Genomic DNA, 23642 nt, shown 5'->3' with positions numbered 1-23642 from the left:
ATCTTTTTGGAATGTGGGAACTAAGTAATGTAAATGCTGAAGAAATCCCATTAAAAGTGTACATTTTCTAGCTAAACCATATGTTAAATTTTAGAATTACTTTTAAAACTAAAAGTGTCAGTGTTTAGTTATATTATTTTTTGTTTGAGGACCCATTTTCTTTCTTGCTTCATATTTTTCTGCTTTTATTTAAAATGTTTTCTTTGATATTTTAAAGTCATTATATGTTAATTTTTTTGTTGTTGTTCAGTAAAGAAACAATTTATTTAGTATACGAACAGAGCAGAAGTGGGCATGGCATGCTTGCTCATGCCTGTAATCCCAGCACTTTGGAAGGCCAATGTGGGAGGATCACTTGAGGCCAGGAGTTTGAGACCAGCCTGGAAAGTATAGTGGGACCCTTGTCTCTACAAAAAAGAAAAAAGTAAATTAGCTGGGCATGTTGGGACATGCCTGTAGTCCCAGCTACTTGGGAGGTTGAGGTGGGAGATTTACTTTAGCTGAGGAGTTTGAGGCGGCAGTGAGCTAAGCTAATATTGTGCTAATGCACTCTAGCCTGTCCAACCTGGGTGACAGAAGCAGAATGAGAACTTGTCTAAACAAACAAACAAGAAAACAGAATTAGAAAGTAGCATGTAAAAACTATGTTGTAAAAGGACATTTCATATTAATAATATTCATATTTGCTTATTTTAAGCCAATCTACTTCAGCACGCAAGCTCATACATCATCAAGTACACTTGGCAATGTCACTGTTTATACATGAGACAATAGATGCCAAAAGTATAAGTTGCTAAGGAAAAGAGGTAGTAAGCTAGGTAGGGTAGAATTCAGACCTATGTTTTATGAATCCCAAATCAGTTTCTTTTTTTAAATTTCTTTAGGGATAATTTACAAACAATTAAACGTACCTATGGTGAGTATACAGTTTTCAATACTCAGGAACACACTTTCAACCCTGTTTGCAGTCAAGCCCCAACTACCGATTTTCTTCTCCCAATCCTACCTATTTTCAAGGCCCCAGGCAGCCATTGAACTAGTTTCTATCATTATAGGTTAGCTTTACATGTTTTAAAATTTCATATGAATGGAACTATGCAGTGTGTACACTTGCTCATAACTTTATTTGCATAGTAAAGCATTTTTGAGATGTCTCATTGTGTGTTGTATATCAGCATTTCATTCCTTTCATTGCTGAGTAGTATTCCATTGTGCAGGTATATCACATTAACTTTTTGATGAATATCTAGTGATTTCAAGTTGTGGGCTAATGTGAATAAAGCAGCTATATACATTTATGTCTAAATCTTTTTGTGGGCATGTTTTAATTTTTAACAGCTTTATTGTGATACAATTAACTTATGTACATATAGAAAGTAAACAACTGGATACATTTAAAAATGTGTACATGCCAGTGAAACTGTTATGATATTCAAGATGATAAATCCTCAATCTGCCCCAATTTTTTTGTACCCATCCTAATACCGTTCTCCCTCTCTCCTGGCTCTTCACTCCATCCCCAGAAAACCACTGATTACATTTCTGTCATTATAGATGGGTTTACATTTTCCATACATTTAAACATACAGTATGTACTTCTTTTTTTGGTCTGGTTTCTTTTATTCACCATAATTGTTTTGCAATTCCTCCATGTTGTTGTAGGATTTAATAATTTATTCTTTTTTTTCCTGCTTAGTGATGCTCCATTTTATGGATGTACCCCAATTTGTTCATGAATTCACCAGTTGGTGGACATTTGGGTTGCTTCTAGTTTTGAACTATAATCAGTAAAACTGCTATGAACATTTAAATCTTTGTATGGAAATATGTTTTATTTGAATAATACATAGGAGTAGAATTGTTGGGTTATATGGTAGATATATATTTAACTTTTCAAGAAACTACTCAACAGTTTTCCCGAGGGTTTGTACTATTTTACGTGCCCATCATCAGTATGTGAGTTACAGTTTCTCCATATCCTTGTCAGTACTTAGTATGGTCAGATTTTTTATTTTAGATATTCTAGTGAGTGTGTGTGACCATATCTCATATTTTAAATTAGCATTTTCATAATGTCTAATGATATCATTTGCTATCTATATATCTTTAGTGACATGTTTGTTTAAATCTTTTACATTTGTTTTTATTGGGTTGCTTATTGTCTGAGTTTTTTTTTTTTTTTTTTTTTGAGATGGAGTTTCGCTCTTGTTACCCAGGCTGGAGTGCAATGGCGCGATCTCGGCTCACCTCAACCTCCGCCTCCTGGGTTCAGGCAATTCTCCTGCCTCAGCCTCCTGAGTAGCTGGGATTACAGGCACGCGCCACCATGCCCAGCTAATTTTTTGTATTTTTAGTAGAGATGGGGTTTCACCATGTTGACCAGGATGGTGTCGATCTCTTGTCTTACTGAGTTTTGAAGAAATCTTCAGTATACTCTGGACACAGGTTCCTTAACAGATACACAATTTGCAAATACTTTCTCCAAGTTTGTGGGAGAAGCAGATAATTTCTTAATTTTTAGGAACTTAATTTTTTTACTTTTATTAATCATGCTTTGAGATCACTTCTAATACATTTTTGCCTAACTTGTTACAGACTTATACTTTCATGTAGGAGCTCTATAGTTTTAGATTTTTACATTTAGAGTCTGTGATATATTTTGAGTTAATTTTTGTATATAGTTTAAGGTATGGGCTGAAGTTCATTTTTTATGTGAATATTTAGCTGAATTTTTCTTGTACTTTGTTGAAAATCAATTGACCATGTTTGTATTGGTCTATATTTGGACTCTATACTGCCCTATCTATGCCAGCCATAATTTGTCTTGATTACTTAGGCTTATAATAAATCATGAAATCAGGTGAAATCATGTAGTATAAGTTCTTCAACTTTGTTAATTTTTGAATTTGCTTTAGATATTCTATCGTTTCAAATATTTTTATGAGTTGCAGAATCAGTTTCTCAATTTTTCCAAACAAGTCTGCTAGGATCTTAATTATGCATTGGATTTATAGAATTGACATCTTAACCGTATTGAGCCTTCTGAGCCATGAGCATAATATATCCATTTATTTAGGTCAGTGTTTTGTACCCAGGGGAGATTTTGCTCATCTAGGGTTGTTTGGCAATGTCTGAAGACATTTTTTTCATTATGGCCAGCAGCTCCTAACTGGCATCCAATGGGAAGAGGGCAGGGATGTTGCTAAGTATTCTATAAAGTGCAGAGGTTACTTCCACACCAAAAATTATCTGATCCAAAATGTCAGTAGTGTTGAATTTAGAAATATTGATTGAGATCTCATCAATTACTCAGCAGTTGTTTGCTGTTTTCAAAGTATAGGTCTTACACATTTTATATCATGTTTATCACTTTGAAGCAAAAACTAAGGTCACTGATGTAAAACTTCCTTTTTTTCTGATATACAATTTAGGATCTAAATTTTATTCCAAGTGCTACTGTAACTTCATTCTTCACATTTTGGTATGTTGTGTTTTCATTTTCATTTAGTTTAAAGTATTTCCTAATTTCCTTTTCATTTTAGTCTTCACTTTTGAATTACTTAGTAGTTTATAATTTTGTTTTCAATTTTGTTTGATCTTCCAGATATCTTGCCATTACTGGTTTTTAATTTTGATCCATTGTTGTTAGACAACTTTATGTGATTTTAATCCCTTTAAATTTATCGCAACTTATATTATGGCACTGAATGTAACCTTTGTTCAATGTTTTTTATGCATTTGAAAGAAATACTTATTTGCTATTTTTGGGTGTATTGTTCTATAAATATCAAATTAGATGAGGTTGGTTGATAGTGTTAAGTTTTCTATATTCTTATTTTCTGTCTACTTCTTTTACCAGTGACTGGGAATGTATTAAAATCAAGAACTGTAACTCTATTTTTGTCTTACTTCTACTTCAAGTAGTATCAGAGATTAATTCGTGTAACTTCTCCTTCAAGTAATATAAAAGATTAATTCATGTATTTGAATCTTGGTTAATTATGTAAAACATTAAGCTTTGCCATGCCCTCTTGATGAGTTGACTTCTTTTTCACTATGATATGACCCTGTAATTGTATTGATGTTATTTATCCAAAAAATTTACGTTATACATGTTCTTAGTACTCCTCCAGTTTCTTTTGATTGAAGTCTGCATGAAACATTTTTCATCCTTTTTCTTTGAATAAGTTTTCTCTTTATGTAAATTAGATTTCTTTTAGGAAGTATATAGTTGGGTCTTGTTTTTTTAATCCAGTCTATCAATCTGTGTTTCCATTGGCATGTTTAGGCCATTTACATTTTATGTAATTATTGACAATTACATAAAAAATGGTGGTTTGAAAATTTACTATCTCTGTTCCATCTTTATTTACTTGTTCCTCTCTGCTTTATTTTGGGTAAAGTATTTTTTATCATTCTACTTTATCATTTTTGTTATCTTGTCATCTATAACTCATCTTTATGCTATTTTTATGTTTGCTTTATGGTTTAGAGCATACATCTTTACCTTATCTCAGTCTACTTTGCAGTGATATACCACTTCACAGATCTTATGGCATCATACTTTCATTTCTCCTTTTAAGCTTATGCTATTGTGGTCATACATTTTACTTCTACATGTGTTATACACTTCACACTTATTGTTACATTAGCATTATTTTTACTTTTAACGGTTAGCTTACTTTTTTAACTTTTCATTTTAAAATAATTTTAGACTCAAAAAAAGTTTCAACAGTAATATATAGAGGTCCTGTGTACCCTTCACCTAGCTTTCCTGATGATAAAAATATATAACTGTAGTACATTATTAAAAGGAGGAAATTGACTTTGGTACAATATTATTAACTAAACTCCAGACTTTATCAAGATTTTTCAGTTTTTATGTGTACTGCTTTTATTGTTCTTGTTATTATTTTGGCATGTAGTTATATGAATTTTGTTCCACTTATGGATTCATGTAACTACCACCACAGTCAGGGTATAGAACTGGTCTATTACCTCAAAGAAACATCTTTATTCCCTTCTGTTACCCACTACATGTTCACACAATCTATCCAATATAATTCCCAGTAGCCACTATAATTTTGTCATTTTGAGAGTATTAGTAGAATTGCACAATACGTAACCTTTTGAGATTGGCTTTTTTTTCACTGACCATAATACTTTTGAGATCCACCAAATTGTTGAATGTATCAGTAGATCATTTTCTTTTTTTTGTTTTGAAATGGAGATCATTTTCTTTATTCTTGAGTAGTCTGTTCTTACTTCCTGCAATGCCATAGGGGCACCACACTTTGTTTTTTCATTTATTCACTGAAAAAAACATTGAGCTTGTTTCCATTTTTTTGGCTATTAGAAAGTGGTTTTGGACATTCATTTACAGGTTTCTGTGTGAGCATAAATCTTCATTTATTTAGTTCAGGGGTTGCCAAACAACAGCTTGTGGGTTGGCTGCCCATTTTGGTAAATAAAGTTTTATTGGAATGTAAGCATGCTTTTTTTTTTTTTTTAAATATATTGTCTATGTGTACTTTTGTGCTGCAATGGCAAAGGTGAATAGGTGCAATAGAATCCTCTATGGTATGTAATGACTAAAATATTTACCTTTTGCCCTTTTGGAAACAGTTTGCAGACCCCTGCTGTAGGATAAATATCTAGGATTGTGAATGCAGAGTTGTATGGTAAGTATGTGTTTAACTTTATGAGAAAGTGCTACATTGTTGTCCCGAAGGGGTGTGCCATTTTACTTTCTTACCAGAAATACATAAGATCTACATTCTTATCAGTACTTGGTATTGTCAGAATTTTTGCCTTTAGTCAGTCTGATAGGTATTTACGGTGTCTTATTGTGGACATTATTAATGGACATTTCTTTAATGGCCAAGGTGCTGAAAATCTTTTCATGTGTTTATTTCCCATCTATGTGTGTCGTATTTGGTGAAGTGTTCATTCAAATCTTTTACCCCTTTCTGGTTGTATTTTTGTTGTTGTTGTTGTTGTATGTGTAATTTGAAACTATATTCTTTTAGTCTCTTGCTGGTTCTATCATTTGATTAACAGGGTCTTATGTAGAGCAAAACCTTTTATTTTTGATGAAGTTCAATTTGTTAATTATTTTTCTTTTATGCTTTTGCTTTGGTGTCATGTTTAAGGACTCTTCACCTGACCCTATATGATACAAATTTTCGACTATAACTTCTCTTAAAAGTTTTGTAGTTCTGTATTTTACATTTATATCTATGATCTATTTTGAATTCATTTTTGTATAAAGTATGAGGTTCAGGGTGAGGTTCACTTTCGTAGCTATGTATGTCCAATTGTTCTAACACCATTAGTTGAAAAGAGTCTCCTCTCTCTATTGAATTGCTTTTGCATCTTTGTTAAAAATCAGTGGCTGGACTTGAGTGGGTCTATTTTTGTATTTTCTAAGCTGTCTCATGGATTTACATGTCTGTCCCTCTATCAACACCACATTGTCTTAATTACTGCAGCTCCATCCTGAGCCTTAAAATTGAGTTATGTGAATCTTCCAACTTTATTCTTTTTATAAGGACTGTCTCAGAGAGCTTCCAAGCCCAGGCAGAGACTTGCTATAGGGATTGAGCTGCCACAGACACCCCACAAGGTCAACGCCCATGGGAACTGTGGGGTGTGAGCTGCTGCTGAGAGCCCCCTTTTCTACTATGGCAGTGCCTAGTAGAGCCCTGGGAAGAAGGCCACCTGGATACTCCAGAACTAAGAGCCACCAGTATGCAGTGCCAGCCTAGCAAAGCGTACAGGCATAGGTTTTAAATGTGTGAGAGTGGTAATGTGGGCTGTGTCAGCAAAGCCATGAGGGCAGGAATGTCTAAGTCTTAAAGACCCAACCCTTCCAGTATCTGGAAAGTGGAACATGGAGCCACATAAGATTGTTCTCCAGCCTTATGATCTAATGTTGTATGCCTTGTTGGGCTTTAGACATTTTTGGGACTTGTTATTCCCTTCTTTTTTCCTATTTCTCTTTTTTGGAATAGAAATATTAGTCTTATGCCTGCATTGTGTTTTAGAGTGACAAAACCTACCTGTTTGATTTTACAGGGAAATTTGCTTCAGGATTAATTGTTCCTTGAGTGTCACCCATATCTGATTAAGATGAGACTCTAAACTTTAGACTTTTGTGTTGATGCTGGAATGAGTTAAGACTTTTGGGGCTACTGAGATGGAATTAATGTATTTTGTGTGGTATAAGGACATGAATTTTGGGGACTAGGGGTGGAATGCTATGGTCTGAATGTATCTCCCAAAATTTGTATGTGGAAAACTTAACCCCTGATATGGTTTGGCTGTTTCCCCACCCAAATCTCATTTTGAATTGTAGTTCCCATAATTCCTACATGTTGTGGGAGGGACCTGGTAAAAGATAATTGAATTATGGGGGCAGTTTCCCTCATATTGTTCTCATGGTAGTGAATAAGTCTCACAAGATCTGATGCTTTTATAAGGGGATACTCCTTTCACTTGATTCTCATTCTCTCTTGCCTGCTGCCATGTAAGATGTGCCTATAGCCTTCCACCATGATTGTGGGGCATCTCCAGCTATGTGGAACTGTGAGTCCATTAAACCTCTTAAAAAACAAAATAAGTTACCCAGTCTTGGGTATGTCTTTATCAGAAGTGTGAAAACAGACTAATACAATCCCCAATGCAACAGTGTTGGGAAGTGGGGCCTAATCATGCATGTTCAGGTCTGGAGCAATTTATTCCTCCCCATAGATCCATATTTCCATGTAATACTATTTTCCTTCTGTTTGAAGGACTTCATTTAATATTTCTTATCATGTTGGTCAGCTTAGGATGAATTCTGTCAGCTCTTATATATCTTTCAAAGTTTGTACTTTGCCTTTTTTTTTAAAAGTTATTTTTACTGGGTATAGAATTCTAGGTTGACTAGTTTTTCCTTTTTTTTTTCAAGACTTTTTATAAGAGCTTTGCTCTGTCTTCTGGCTAGTATTTTTTTTTTTTTTTTTTTGCTGAGTAGTCAGCTGTCATTCTTATCTTTCTTATGTAAGGCAGTATGCTTTTTTTTTTTCTCAGCTGCTTTTAAGGGTTTCCTTTTTCTTTATTTCTTTGTTATTATTATTTGAGATGGAGTCTCTGTTGCCTAGGTTGGAGTGTGGTGGTGTAATCTCGGCTCACTGCAACCTCTGCCTTGCTGGTTCAAGCAATTCTCCTGCGTCAGACTCCCAAGTAGCTGGGATTACAGGCACCTGCCACCACACTGGGCTAATTTTCATATTTTTAGTAGAGAGGAGGTTTCACTGTGTTGGCTAGGCTGGTCTTGAACTCCTGACCTCAAGTGATCCACCTGCCTCTGCCCCCCAAAGTGCTGGAATTACAGGCATGAGCCACCACCATGCCTAGCCTAGGTTTTTCTTCTTTGTCACTCCTTTTAGGCAATTTGACTATAACATGCCTTGATATTTTCTTTGATTATTGAGCTTCATTGGTCTATTCATTTATAGATTTTTTACTTTTCTCCCCTCCCACCCTTAAATAGCTGTTTATTGGCATTGTGCTGGAAAGTGTGGTGGAGTTAGTATCCACAGGTGACACCACACACCACTACCATGAGGGAGGCAAGAGCTAGGCAAGATAGCCTGGAGCCCCAAGGAGGAGGAGGCCCCCTCTTCAAGAGAGTATGGGAGGAGGCAGGGCCTGGAGTGTTGAGGGCAGCCTGGGAACACCTCCAATTAGTGGGCATGGTTAGGAGGAAGAGGGACTCGTTGGCAGCAGCCCCAGCCTGACCCTTTGGGGTGTACTTTCCTTGACAGGCAAGGCTGTTGGCTAGGGCTTACTTGCCATACTCCTCCTGCACAGCCTTCTGGTTCTCCTTCTTCCCGTCCCAGGCCTTCAGGGCAGAGGCCTGCAGGAGACCAGGACTTCAGCAGGGGGCACTTGTTAATGGCGTTGAGGTTGATGGACACTTCCTCCTTATTTGGGGTTCCAGATAGGAAGGTGATCCCAGGGACGGGGGGAGGGAGGGTGGAACTGTGTGGTGCAGCACTGTGACAGTCGCCATGGCAGTCTCCTCCTGAGGAAACTCCTGGGTGCAGGCATGACCCAGGGTAACCATGTTGGGCTTCAGCAAGGTGCCTTCCAGGTAGATGTGATGGTTGCTCAGAGCCTTGTAGACAGCAGCCAGCACCTTCTCGGTCACATACTGACAGCACTTCAAGTCATGGTCCCCATCAGGGAGGATCTTAGGCTCCACGATGGGCATAGTGCATTGGCATTTTCCATGATGGCGAGGGCTGAGGGGCATGTTCCCCGCTCTTCAGCACACAACACCACTTGGTGAAGTCAGCGCCATCCTTCTTGTACTGGGCACAGCACTCAGGCAACTCGTCCAACCCTTAGGTGATGGTCTTGCCATTTGTTCCTGTCAGGGGGACCACGCCCTAGTCTACCTTGATGCCCACAACACCGCCCTTGGATTTGATAACTTGGGGGAAGGGACGCCCATCATCTGCCTTCTGGTGCTCCAGGCTGGCTTGTCTGTGCTCTTGCCTCTCCCTTCACAGTGGTGTGTGGTATCGTCTGCAAATGCTAACTCCATCGCCCTTTCCAGCACACTTCTAATAAACAACTATTTAGCATAACATGCATTGAGTAAAGGCTACTTATAAAGTATACTTATACTGTAAGTACAATTTAATACTTGAACTATACTTACACTATAAGTATAAAAATGTTGCAAAAAATAATAGAGAATATCTGTATACCTTTAATCCTGTGTTCCCTAATGTTCACATATTCCGTTATATAACCATAGTACAATTATTAAAACTAAGAAATTAACATTGACATAGTAATCTACAGATTTTATTTCAGTTTCACCAGTTGTCCCATTAAAAATCTTTTTCTTGTCTATTTCAGTTTCACCATTTGTCCTATTAAAGATCTTTTTCTTATACTTTAATCAATGCATGTTATGTTACACCAGAAAATTGAACAAAAGATTATCCATTTCCATACTTACTTTTATTACATTTCCAGCCTTGTAATAATTAAAGGCCAGTTTCTTTATTTGTGCAACTCCTGGTAAGAATATGATATTTGTAGCTAGCTACAAATGACTCAACCGCAGTTCAGTAGTGGAGAAGTGCTCATAGTGACTAGAACAATGATGGTGGATTACAGTGATGTTTTCTGATTGGTTATAGTTATTGGCCATTTATATGTTCTGATAGGTAATATATACTTTTATTGCTTTAATTTTAGACTTAGAGAAAAGTTGCAAAAAATAATAAAGAGAATTTCTGCATACCTTTAATCCTGTGTTCCCTAATATTGACACAGTCCATTATATAACTATAGTAAAATTATTAAAACTAAGAAATTAACGTTGACATAGTAATCTACAGACTTTATTTCAGTTTCACCAGTTGTCCCATTGAAGATCTTTTTCTTGTCTAGAGTGCAATCCAGTATTCCACATTGCGTTTGTCTCTTCGTCTTTTACAGTCTGTGGAAGTTCCTTAGTGTTTGTGTTTCATGGTGTTGACTCTTTTGAGGACTGCTGGCCAGTTAGAGTATTTGTAGAACGTCCCTCAATTTGGGTATTTACTCAAGATTAGATTGGGAGTTTATGCATTTTTGACAAGAATACCATAGAAATGATATTGTACCTTTCTCAGTGTAACACATTGGGAAATACTTGATATTTATAAGCATTACTATGGGTGATATTAACTTTGAATACTTGGTTAAGGTTTTGTGTGCTAGATTTTTCTAATTTTGCTAATATCTCCTTTTGTAATTAGTAAGTGCATTGTGGAGATATATATTAAGAATATACAAATATCTTTTGTTTCATTATACTTTTACCAACTAATTTTAGCAGAGTTAGCAAATACAGTCACATGTCATTTAACAGTGGGAATATGTTCTGAGAAATTTTCATTAGGTGATTTCTTCAGTGTGCAAACATCATAGAGTATACTTAACAGAAACCTAGATGAAATATGATACCTAGGATATATAGTATATATAGCCTGTTGCTCCAAGGCTACAAACCTGTACAGCATGTTGCTGCACTGAATACTGCAGACAGTGGTAAATATTTGTGTATCTAAACATACCTCAACACAGTGAAGGTACAGTAAAAATGTGGTTTTATAATCTTATGGGAGCACCATTGTATATGCTTTTCCTTGTTGACTGAAATATTGTTATGTAGTATGTGATTGTATGGTTGGTTGTAAACTCATACATATACATCCACGTATCTGCATTTGTCCATCTGTATATATGTTAAAAGCCATTAGTTCAATGTAGAGTTTATTCTAGCTTTTCCTTCTTTCTTATTTGTAACTTTCTCTGACAGTGAAATCTAGCTTTCATTTGTCACAATATGCTTACTTATTTTTTCTGTCCTAGTATACATACATATTAGTCAGGGTTCTCCAGAAGGACAGAACTAATAGGATATAAGTATATATGAAAGGGAGTTTATTAAGGAGAATTCACTCACATGATCATGAGCTGAAGTCCCATGATAGGCCATCTGCAAGTTGAGGATCTAGGAAGCCAGTAGTGGTTCAGTCCCAGTCCAAAAGCCTTAAGAACTGGGAATGTGACAATGCAGGCTTCAGTCTTTGGCTGAAGACTCTAGAGTCTGATGTCCAGGGGCAGGAGGGATCCAGCACAGGAGAAAGATGAAAGCCAGAAGACTCAGCAAGCAGCTTATCCTACCTTACTTGCTTGCTTGTTCTGGCCACACTGGCAGTCCATTGGATGGTGCCCACCCACATTGAGGGTAGGTCTACCTCTCCCGGTCCACTGACTCAGATGTCAATCTCTGGCAACACCCTTAAAGAATACCCAGAAACAATATTTTGCCAGCTATCTAGGCATCCTTCAATCCAATCAAGTTGACACCTAATATTAATTATCACAACATGTAAAATTGTTTAAGAATTGCTAATGCACGTCTCTTTGAAAAACAGATTTTTAAAATATAGTGCAGTATTTGTATGTAGTTTTCTTTGGTCTTTATGCATGTCATATATTTAAAATTTCTTAATTTAGTTTTATTCTTTCCCACCCCTTTCTATATCTCAATTTCATTTTGGATTCATCTCAATTATAATTGATATTGATTCGTTATTTAATTTGGGTATGTGAAAAATTTTGAAAAATCAGAGCTACCTAAAAACGTATATTCAGAGATGTGCCACTGCACTCTTATCCCTACTATTCCCATTTCCAGACTTTTAAAATTACATTTCTACCAACTCTTTTATGTAGCCAAACTCATTAGTTTCTGGTTTGTGTGTCCTCTATTTCTTTTGTACAAATGAATATGCATATTTTCTTATATTCTTTCTTATATGAGGGGTAGTACACTATAAACAGTGTTTTTAGCATTTTCTTTTTTACATAGCAATGTATTCTGAAAGTCACTCCATATCAATTCATAAAGAACTTCCCTCCCTTTTTTTGTATACAAGTACATGATATGCCATTTAGGGATATATTCAGTTTTCATTTACCCTCAATGTATAGATATTTGAGTTCTTTCTAGTGTTTTATTATGTAAACAACACTGCAGTGGATAACCTATGTATTTTTGTATTGTTGAAGGTTTATCTTTTCAGGTAAATTTCTAGATGTGTGATTGCTAGATCAAAAAGTAAGTGTGTATGTTGTTTTCTTAAATGTTGCCAAATTTCTCTCCAGAAGAGGTAGACCAGTTTGAATTACTACTAGTAACATATGAAATTGCCTGATTCCTCACACCCTCACCAACAGAACCCTATTCTTTCTATTTTTTAATTTTCTTTTCTCTGATAGGTGAGAAATTATATCTCAGTGTTATTTTAGTTTGTATTTCTCCAATTGCAAGTGAATGTGAACCCATTTTCATGTCGCTAAAGGTCATTTCTTTGTCTTTTTTGTGTATTATTTGTTTATATCTTTTCCCTCTTTTTTCCCATTTGGTTTTGATTCTTTGTCCTTCAATTTTTAAGATGTTAAAAATATATTAGGGACATTAACACTTTGAGTATTGTTTATTTTAAAGTGTTTGAATAAAATGTATTCAGTGTGCTTCTTTAGTGTTTGACTTTTTAAAATATTAATCTGGAACAGGTCAAGTCTCAGATATTCCAGATCTTGTAGTTAAAAAAAATGCTATTTTAATCTGTTTGTGACAGAAATGAATGAAACTTTAGAAAATGTGATTAGAAAGTGAAATAGACTTATGTGTGGTTGTTGTTATTCTCTCTATATCTTTTGCGTCTACTCTCTTGTGGAAAGTTCTTCTTATTGCAGGTACGGAAATGTCTTATTTGTCAGTTAGCTTTCACTTACCTTTTATTCAAAACTGTTATCTTCTTCCTTGGCATTCCTATAGATTTTCTATATTTCGTTATTACATTTACATTGAATTGTGGACTGGTTTTTTAGCTGCCTGAGGTTCAGGACCTTGTCACTGTCATATTGCTCTCCTTTCCTGTGTTTAATAATGAAAGTTACCAATAATGAGGATGGTCACTGTGTGCGATACGTGATGCTCTGCCCTGTACTCAGAACTCTTCTGATTTTATCCAGTAGATCTTGTTACCATTTCAGTGTTACGGATGAGGAAACTAACTCTCAGTGGTGTTTAATTTGTCCACAGCCAGGAAACTAGTGAGTGGCAAAGCTGGAATTGAACACAGGTGGTGTGGCTTCAGTGCTTTTGGGACTAATTACAATACTGTATGTCATGTCTTTTAATTTTGTATTTAGTTAATATGCTCAAATTTTTATTTAGTTGATTTATTAAAGTTCTGTGAAATTTTTGATACTCCAGGTGGAAAATTGGGAGGGCTTTGGCTAAGGGAGTAGAAGTAAAAGTAAACTGTAACAGCAAGAGAAATTGAACATCGACATGGAGTTAAGTTTGGTTGAGTTTGTAAGGATATTTGAAGTTTTGTCAGGGTGAATCTGCTGTTTTTTTTTAAATTGTCATTAATTCTGATTACTTCAGCAAAAGGAACCCATTCAGTAGATGGCAACTATGTAGATGACATCTCAGAGTCACTAGTTCATTTGTACATTGTTTTGAAATTATCACAAGATCTCAGCTGTGATTTTGTTTTCATTTTCTAAGTGCTAAACAGTAGATATTACTAAAATTTTCATCAGAGAAATTATTTGTTTAAATAATTTTAACAAAGTCCTGATGAGCATAAATTTTTTTTAATGGGTTTGCTTGCCAAGTTGGGATACAATGCTTATGGTACAATTTTGAATATATAGGTGTTCCTTTACACTTGATAACACTTAAATGTAGAGATTCAAATAGTTGATGAAAAATAACAACCTTTTCCATACTATTTTACAGGCTCCTCATAACTCTGGAATAAGTGTGATTGTTAGTATTATTTTAAGATTAAATTACTTACCACAGTCCTACTCCAGTGCTGTTTTAATATTTTGAAAATTAGTTTTGTTATTGTTGTATTTTAATCTACCTTTATACTGAAAATACTTAAGTATAGTAAGGTCTGTTGTATTTATAAGTGAAGTGAATATACAGAAATGTAATGTAAAATAGCTACCTGAGCGATTTTAAAGTAATTCACTACTTCGTATTGCAAGTTCACCCACTTTGATCACTATATGTGTATAAAAATATCACACGTATGTCATAAATATATAAGATTATCATATATCAATCTAAACAAAAAAATGTAAGAAAATGACTGCTAAAAGCAACATTCTAACATTTTGTTGTGGAGTTGGTGTTTTCACTTCTTTTGCTTCTTATTCCTTCCTGCTATCTATATTTCTATCTGGTATCATTTCATTTTATCCTGAATAAATTCCTCTAGCATCTTCTGTAGTACAGGATTGTTGGCAATGAATTCCTTTAGTTTTAATTTTACCTTCAATCTTGAAGGACCTTTCCTCTGAACAAAGGATTTTAGATTGAAGGTTTTTTTTTCTTTTAGAAATTTCAATATGCTGGAATTTTGTCTTCTTGGATCGTTTTTTTTTTTTTTTCTGATAAGTTAGCATTCATCTGAATTATTCTCTTGCATATAATTGTTTTTCCCCGACTGCTTTTAGTATTTTCTCTTCAACTTTGATTTTTAGCAACTTGACTATGATGTGCCTAGGAGTTTTCTTTTTTTTCTTTCTTTGTTATTTCAATAGCTTTTAGGGTACAGGTGGCTTTTGCTTATATGGATGAATTGTGTAGTGGTGAAGTTTGAAATTTTAATGCACCAGTTCCCTAATTAGTGTACATTTTACCCAATATGTAGTTTTTTGTCCCTCACTCCCCTCTGCCCTCACCTCTTCTGAGTCCCTAATGTTCATTATATCAGTCTGTATGTCTTTGTGTAGTCATAGCTTAGCTCCCACTTATAAGCGAGAACATAAAGTGTTTGATTTTCCATTCCTGAGTGACTATGTGTGTGTGAAATTTAACATCCACATGCAGTCAGTATATACTGAGCTAATTTGGTCAAGTTTGTAAGGATATTTGAAGTTTTGTCAGAGTGAGTCTCCTGAATATTTTTATAAACTTCACCTAATGAAGATTTCTCAGAATATATATCCCCACTGTTAAATACACATACACACATATCATATTTTCTTTTTCCAAGGAGTGGACTTAAAAAATTTTATTTTTCATCCGCAGACTGGCTGAGCTTGAATCTATGAATGTATATCTTTCAGTCAAATTGGGAAGTTTTTGGCTATTATTTTTTAAACGCTTTTCTACCTCCATTCTCTCTCTCTTTTTTTTCTTCTGAGACTTTAAAAATCCTTTTGTTCTTTGTCCTGCAGATTGGATATTTATATTGATCTTTCTTCAAGTTCATTGTCTTGATTTTCATCTCAATCTAGTGATTTAAAAAATTGTATAGTTTTTTATTTTTAATATTTCCATGTGGATTTTGTTTATAGCCTTTATTGCTTCTGAGGAGATTTTCTGTATTTTTGTTTGTTATGATCATAAATTAGTTTTAATCCTTAATTATAGTGATAATAGCTATTTAAAAATTTTCGTTTGCTAATTTCAACACCTAGATAAACTTATGTCAATCTCCATTGACTGTGGCTTCTCTTCAGTATGTTTTTATTTCTCTGTTTGTTGAGAACGTTTAGATTTTGTACTGAACATTCTGAATGATGTCGAGAGGAGATTCTCTTAGACTCATTTGAGGAGTATTGCTTTTTTGAGGAAAGGAGGAGTCTGTTTTCTGAGTCAGTTAACTTGGCTGTATTTTAGCTTCGAACTCTGTTTCATATGTGGTAGGTGTTAGCTGAAATTTCAGGTCAGTTCTTCTAACCTTAGCACTCTTACTTGGAGTCTGTCTCACATATACTTCATTTAGAGCTTAGCAAGAGATTTGAACAGTTTATGTGTAGAATTTAGAGCTTCTCTTCTCTGCTTCTTTCCAAAATTCTCATCCTCACTTTTCAAGTGCTGTGATTTCTCTGTCTTCAGGATTTTCAAGGAAGTAAGATTACTAGTTTCTGTTAAAGTTTAGCTGCTCTGCATGGCTGATATTTGGGCCCTTACTCAGGTTATGGGACTCTTATTCAGTGTTATTCTTTTTCTCTCCCAGAATCAATCTGCCTTCATTCATTTTCCTGTGCAGTCAGGTCTTTTTTTTCCCGATATTTTGTGCTGAGTTTATAATTGTTATCTATGGTAGGGTTGCTCCTATGGGAATGGCCTGACTTTTTCACTGGAAGCAGAGCTCTATACTTAGCTTTAGAGCTCTCCAGTCCCTTATGTCTCTTGACTTTTCTCTATATTTCAACAATAGCATGTTTATGTTGTTAAACTTTCCGCTTGTTAGGAAATTGGTACTGTGACCTAATTCCGTAGAATCAGTCTTTCTGCTGTCCTAGTTTATGCCTTGCCTAATTAAAGTCCTGCCTGTATGTGAAAAGTGGAAAACTTCCAAGGAAAGTAAGCAGCTGGTATTGACACTCAAAAGAGTTTTATGAAATGAAAGTAAGCAAAGGGCCAGTTAGGCTGAACTTCAGGAAAAAGTATCTAATGGTGAGATTTGTGAGACTAAACAATCTGGCAAGGGGACTTTCTCTGAGCTATTTCAAACTGAATTGGAAAAGTCAGGGAAAAAACAAGTAATAAGTCCAGGTCATGCATTGGCAGATGGACAGTTGTATGATCTCATACTTACCTTTCCCAGTGGCTAGTTGGTTGTGGAATCATTAGCAGAAAAGCACCTTAGGTTTTACATGATTAATATGAATGTCTGAATTAGACTGAGAAAATAGATTTCTGAAAAATGCTTAAAATTGATGATAAAAATTCTTCTGGAAAGAAAGAAATCATATATTATTCATTTTTAATTGGAGGAGTTCCATGAGAGCAGAGACAGGAGTTCTCTTATTTATCATGGTATTACAAACACCAAGTATAGTACCTGGCAAATAGAAGATATTCAGCAAATATTAGCATTACTTCTACTTTTACTATACCTTGCCAAAAGTGACAGACCCACAAACAAATGTTAACTATCAGAAGTGACATTTTAGGTTGATATTTTTCATTGTTTCTCTTGATGTTTTCTTTTTCCTCCTGAGTCCTGAAAGCCTGAATTTAAGGTGATTAGGTTTTCTCTGTGATTTTTGTCCACAGGAAAAATCAAAAGGATTTAATTTTGTCCTCTGTGAAATGTTACTTCAAGAAAATAAAGTATCAAAGATATTTGCTGGGAGAGAGAATATTTAACAAAGCAGTTAATCATACTGAATCTCATGTCAGATGGTCCTGACTTAATCCTGGCCACAAACTACACTTGTTCTGTGGCCTTTGACAAATACTTGGTGTGTGGCCTTTAACAACTTCTCAAGCCTATCTGAACCTTAGTATGATCGTCTTTGAAAAATTTGGGTAAAATGTTAGATGTGGTGATGCACGTCTGTAGACCTAGCTGTTTGGAAGGCTAAGGTGGGAGAGGGTCTCTTGAACCCATGAGTTTAATCCAGCCTGGGCAACATAGCGAGGCTTTGTCTCTAAAAAAAAAAAAAACAGAATTCCACACGCAGATTAAATAAGAAAAGACTCAACCCAAGTTTCCATCAACAGATGAATGGATAAAGAAAATGTGATAGGTCTACAAAATGGTATACTATTCACTCTTAAAAAAAAAAAGGAAATCCTGTCATTTGTGACAAAATGGATGAACCTGAAGGATAATATGTTAAGTGAAATAAGCCAGGCACTGAGAGACAAATACTGTATGATTTCACTTACATGTGGAATCTAAAAATGTTGAACTCATGGAATCAGAGGGTAGAATGATGGTTACCTGGTGTTAGGGGTGGAGTAGAAGGTGATTGAAGAAATTCTGGTCGAAGGATACACAATTTCAAATAGGAGAAATAAATTCAATAGATGTGTTGTATAACATGGATAGATGATAACGTGTACTGTATTTTTGAAAATCACTAAGAGAGTAGATTTTAAGTGTTGTTACAACAAAAAATCATAAGAATGTGAAGTAATACATATGTTAATTTAGCCATTGCACAATGTATATATATGTTTCTTTCTTTCTTTTTTTGTTTTGAGACACAGTTTCACTCTGTCGCCAGTTTCACTGGAGTGCAGTGGCGAAATCTTGACCCACTGCAACCTTCACCTCCTGGGGTTCAAGTGATTCCGTGCCTCAGCCTACTGAGTAGCTGAGATTACAGACACATACCACCACACCCAGCTAATTTTTGTATTATTAGTAGAGATTTGGTTTCACCACGTTGACAAGGCTGGTCTCAAACTCGTGACCTCAGGTTATTTGCCCACCTCCGAGAATGCTGGACATCATCTTATTTGTGATAAATCTATCAATTAAAAACTAATAAATTAATCAATTTTAAATTAATGAGTTTTAATTTATCAATTAAAAATTAATCGATTAAAAAGCATGGATAACTAGCATCTGTTAAATATGGAGTTATTAATTTAAAATGAGATTAGTATATAAAATTGTTTCACATTGTATCAGATACACAGTAGGTACTTGATAAAAGATACCTGTAGTTCTGGTGGTTATTCTATTCATCTTAGTCTTTTTTGTAATTCCTTCTTTTTGTTTTATTTCTAGTTTTCTTTATTATAATCATTGCTCTCCGTTTTTTTTTTTTTTGAAACAATGATCAAAGAAGCTGCATTTCTGTGTGACTCAGTTTTTTGAAATATTTAGTCCAGCTCAACATCGTATTTCATCAAAAAGAAGATGGTGGTGTTAACAGTGATTTATAAATGTACTGATAATGCTAACTGCTAAGCTGCTATCTGGCAGGTTATAAATATTCTATATGATAGTAATTTTTTAGGGTTTTGAGTAGTGAGTGCAGAAACATGTTGTTTCTCCCTATTAAAATAACAATTTGGTTGGTATACTCTGCTTTAAACCAGCTGCAAAACTAAGTGGACCACCCACAGAGTCCAGTTAGAGATTATGGAGGTCTGGCTGGCTAAAGCACTGCCACCTAAATAGATATCATTGCCAATTCTGTGATTCAGTGTTTGATCTAAGTAAGTGATTACTTAGAAATGAAGCTTTCCAAGTGCCTGGCTTCTGATATTCTGTATTTAAAAATTAAGAGAATAATAAGAACAGGAAGAACATTCTTTGAAACAAATGTAAAATCTGATAATGAAATTGAATCTTCTATTAGTGGCTAAGTCACACTTTCTTTACTTTTGGTATAGGAAGCCTGTTAGAATCATTTTAAACAATGACTAAATAGCTTCATGTGTAAAACCCGCACTCTTATTAAATTTTTTTTTGTATTGTCTGTATTTTGCTATTACAATGAGATTTTGGAGAATATAAGATATTCTGATATCATTTCATTGGATATCCTTGAATTATGACATTCATAGCAGTATATCATAGTAAAGTCAGTATGTTCCTTTTCTGGGGAAGCTTCTTAATGTTAAAAGCTTCCTAAGTATTATTTGCTAGATCACAGTTTGAATGGCAGTATAACTGCATAGTTGGATGATATATTGTTTGAATAACAGAAGTCACATGGAGTTCTATGTATTTCCCAGATTATTTAACTAACTGCTAAACTAAGAAAAAAAGCTTGCTGAAAGATGAAGTGATGCTCTCAATGGTCACAGAAATTACAGGTGCTGTGAACACCTAAGTATTAAGTAATTACTAAGGGTACAACATAAATATATACACGTTCTTACATTGATGGAATATGAATCAAATGAGATTATTGGACTTGTATGCTGTGTGATTTATTCCAAAAATATATCCTAGCCTTTTAGAAATTTATTCTGTGTTCTGTCATAACAGCCATAAATCAGTATGAGAAATTATTGGATTTACTATGACGTGAATTGTTACCTCCATGATAAGATCATTATTCAGGAAATTATATGCTTGTATAATTTATAGTTTACTGGTCAAGAGGATTTTTTATATTGAGATGGATAGATAGATAGATAGATAGATAGATAGAAAAATAGCCTATAAGTTTTTTTTTGTTTTCTTTTGTAGTGAAGGAATTGTTTATCCTGTTATGATTCCATTGCCATCTCATTTTCTTTTTTTTTTCTTTTGGGTGCAAGTTTCAAAGTAAGATTTATTTATAATAAAAACAAATTTACAAGTCAATAAATATTCTTATGTAAACATAAGCATATATAGCACAAGTGGTTGTTTGCCTGTGGTCCTCAAAATAGAATGATAGGTTAAGTGAAAATGAGTTAGTATAAATGATGTTGAATTACGCTATAATTGAAGTGGAGTCTTGAATGAAGGCTAAATTTTAAGTCAGTCTCTAAGGTCAAAATTGAAGGTGGTCAGAATTACCCTTGAAAGTCCCTTAAACTGAAATTATAATGTGCATGGCAGTATCTACCAATAAGTCCAGCACAGGCAGTTTTTCCCCCAGTGATAGAAGACATTGCTGCTGCTTTCACTGACCACCAAGTCAAACATATTACTTTCAGTATAGGTGCTATGTTGTACCAAAAATATTTGGCCAAACACATTAGGCCAGGGGTTGACTTTTCTTGGAGAAGATAATGAAAATAAGTAAAGTGGAAACTACTATGGCCACCCTTCTGTTCTAGGACTGCTGCCTCACCTTACATGTTTTTTCCAACTGATTTTGATAAAGTTGTAAAGCAATTGAAGGGAGTATTGATAACCTTTCAACAGATGGTGCTGGAACAATTGGACATCCTTAGGCCAGAAAGTAAAACCTGACCTCAATCTTATACCTTATACAAAAATTAAGTCAAAATGGGTTCGAGATTTAAATTTGAAATAAGACTATAAAGCTTTAAGGAAAAAAAAAATCTTTGCAGTATTTTTAGGATATAGCGCTAAGTAAAAAGTTCTTAGACTTGACACCAAAGCAGCATGATCCATGAAAGGAAAAGGAAAAATTGATAAAATGAACCTCAAAAAATTAAAAATTTAAAAACTTTTATCCTGTGAAGAGAAAGGAAAGTTATGGACTGGAGAAAATATTTGCAAAACACATACCCAACAAATAACTAGTGATTATATATGTAAAATTTATATTTATTATTTATTTTATATATAAATTTTTACATATAAAATTTTATTTAGGAGGAATGTTTTAACCTTTTGTAAGTCTCCACTTCTATTTTCACTGATATTTTTTTACAAACAGATTTTAGAGCAATTTTAAGTTCACTTCTGCCAAACTGAGCAGAAGATACAGACTTTCCATATACACTCTTCCACACACATGCCCAAACTCTCCCATTATCAACATCCTCCACCTGAGCAGTACATTTGTTACAACTGATGAGCTTACACTGACACATCATTATTACCCAAAATCTACAATTTACATTCGGGTTCACTCTAGACATTGTCCATTCTTTGGGTTGGGGCAAATGGCATAAAGCTATCAATATAGTATCAGGTATAATAATTTCTCTGTGCTACACCTATACATCCCTCACACCCCAACTCCTGCCAATCACTGATCTTTTTTACCATATTCATAGTTTTGCCTTTTCCAGAATCATATCGCTGGACTCACATAGTATACATACTTTTCAAATTGTCTTCTTGCACCTAGTACTGTACATTTATATTCCCTCGATGTCTTTTCATGGCTTGATGTCTTATTTCTCTTTAGTGATTTAAAAACTGTTATGTGGAAATATGAAAGTTTATTCATTTACATTGCATTGAAAGGTATCTTGGGCTGAGCATAGTGGCTCATTTCTGTAATCCCAGCACTTTGGGAGGCTGAGGTGGCTGGGACACTTGAAGTCAGGAGTTTGAAACCAGCCTGGCCAATGTGGTGAAACCTCGTCTCTACTAAAAATACAAAAATTAGCTGGGGTTGGTGGTGGGTACCTGTAATCACAGCTGCTCAGGAGGCTGAGGCAGGAGAATTGCTTGAACCTGGGAGGTGGTGATTGCAGTGAGCCAACATCATGCTATTGCGCTCCAGCCTGGGTGACAAGAATGAAACTCCATCTCAAAAAAAAAAAAAAAAAAAAAAAAGGCATCTTGGTTACTTTCACATTTTGACAATTATATATAAAGCTTCTACAAACAACCATGTGCAGGTTTTTGTGGGGACAAAAGTTTTCAATTCCTTGGGGCAAATACTAAGAAGCATATGGTAAGAGTATACTTAGTTTTGTAAGAAACTGACAAACTGTCTTCCAAAGTGGCTGTACAATTTTGCACTCCTGCCAGCAGTAAATAAAAGTTCCTGCTGCTTCATATCCATGCTAGCATTTGGTGTCGAAATTATTTTGGCTTTTGGTCATTCTAATAGGTGGGTACTGGTATATCACTATTGTTTCACTTTGTATTTCCCTAGTGACATTTGATACGGAACATCTTTTCATATACTTATTTGCCATATGTATATCTTCTTTGGCTAGTTTTTGTTAAGGTCTTTGGCTCCTTTTTTATTCTGGTTGTTGATTTTATTGAGTTTAAAAAAATTATTTGTATATTTTAGATATTTACATATAGATAACTAGTCCTTTATTAGATATATCTTTTGCATATATTTTCTCCTCTCAGCAACTTTTCATTATTTAGGACAGGATTTCACTTTTTGATTAATAGCATTCATATGAATAGCAATCTAGATAATCTATTACCAAAGTCTAACAAAATAATGAAAATCCATACATTGCATTGAAAGTACATTGTGGTATTATTAAACATAAACAATCCTTTCAGAATATTTAAGAGAAGGAAAAAAAGAGAGGAGAGACAGGAAAGGAAGGAGAGGAAGGGAAAAGGAAAGAAGAGAATATGTGGGAGAAAGGAGAGGGAAAAAGAAGTATCCATAAAAATTTTTCATTGGTATATCAGGCTTTAAAGGCTGATCAACAGAAATTATTTCATAAAGCTGTACAAACTTCAATTACATGAGCAAAGTGGGTTTAGTTTAGTTGAGCCTATATTAGTAATTTAAAATCTTCACTAAATCCATAACAGCCATATTGGATTGGGGGAAAAGTAAGTAAATGAATAAATATGCATAACACATTTTTTCCATTGCCATTACCAGTATTCTGTGTGCACTCATAAATTCAATGAATATATTTTTGCTTGAACCATACCACTAAGAGTCTGAAACTGACT

The 23642-nt window shown here is 34.6% G+C and overlaps 1 protein-coding gene and 1 pseudogene across 2 annotated transcripts in view; one reads left to right on the top strand and one right to left on the bottom strand.

Moving 5' to 3' along the window:
• XRCC4 (X-ray repair cross complementing 4) overlaps positions 1-23642 on the top strand; it is a 271368-nt gene that overhangs the window by 47943 nt on the left and 199783 nt on the right.
• Positions 8573-13388, bottom strand: LOC103791523 (fructose-bisphosphate aldolase A pseudogene; annotated as a pseudogene).

This window comes from Callithrix jacchus, chromosome 2, assembly GCF_049354715.1.
Source record: "Callithrix jacchus isolate 240 chromosome 2, calJac240_pri, whole genome shotgun sequence".
Lineage (NCBI taxonomy): Eukaryota > Metazoa > Chordata > Mammalia > Primates > Cebidae > Callithrix > Callithrix jacchus.
The sequence above is the reverse complement of the archived record's forward strand: the minus strand, read 5'-3'. Positions and strand labels throughout refer to the sequence as shown.